This window comes from Cyprinus carpio, chromosome B22 (genome assembly GCF_018340385.1).
Source record: "Cyprinus carpio isolate SPL01 chromosome B22, ASM1834038v1, whole genome shotgun sequence".
Classification (NCBI taxonomy): Eukaryota; Metazoa; Chordata; class Actinopteri; order Cypriniformes; family Cyprinidae; genus Cyprinus; species Cyprinus carpio.
In genome coordinates, this window is record NC_056618.1 from 16,538,840 (window position 1) to 16,539,557 (window position 718).

Here is a 718-nt window from a genome sequence, read left to right on the forward strand (position 1 = left end):
AAAAAATAAAAAGAAAAGTAAAAACATGATTGATTTGCTCAAGACTGCAGTGGACAAGACACTAGAGAGTGATAATGGACACCTGGATCTTTTTCTTCGATTCCTCCTTGGTTTGTCACTCCAGTCCAATCAGAGACTCTTACAGGGTCTGTTGACACAGACAAATAGAAATGAGCAGAGCAAAAAGGAAATAGTTCAGTACATCAAGCAGAAATTAGAATCTAATCTGTCTCCAGAGAGATCCATCAATCTGTTCTACTGTCTGAATGAACTGAACGACCAAACTCTGGTGAAAGACATTCAGACCCACCTTAGCAAAGGAAGTCTCTCATCTGCTGATCTTTCACCTGCCCAGTGGTCTGCTTTGGTCTTTGTGTTGTTGACATCAGAGGAGGAGCTGGAGGAGTTTGAGCTTCAGAAATTCAAGAAATCAGACGAGTGTCTCATTAGATTATCAGCAGTCATCAAAACCTCCAAAAGCGCTCTGTAAGTTATTGTTCTTTGTTAATGTTTTGTTCTCATCTTAAACTTGCATTAATCTGCATTGATACAGAGTAGGTTTGGACACCCCTGATCTATAGTGATTATTAACCATATAGCAGTTATAAGTAGGGGTGGGAATCACCAGAGGCCTCACGATACGATATTATCACAGTACTTGTGTCACAATACAATATTATTGCGATTTTAAATATATTGAGATATTCTGAGATTATAT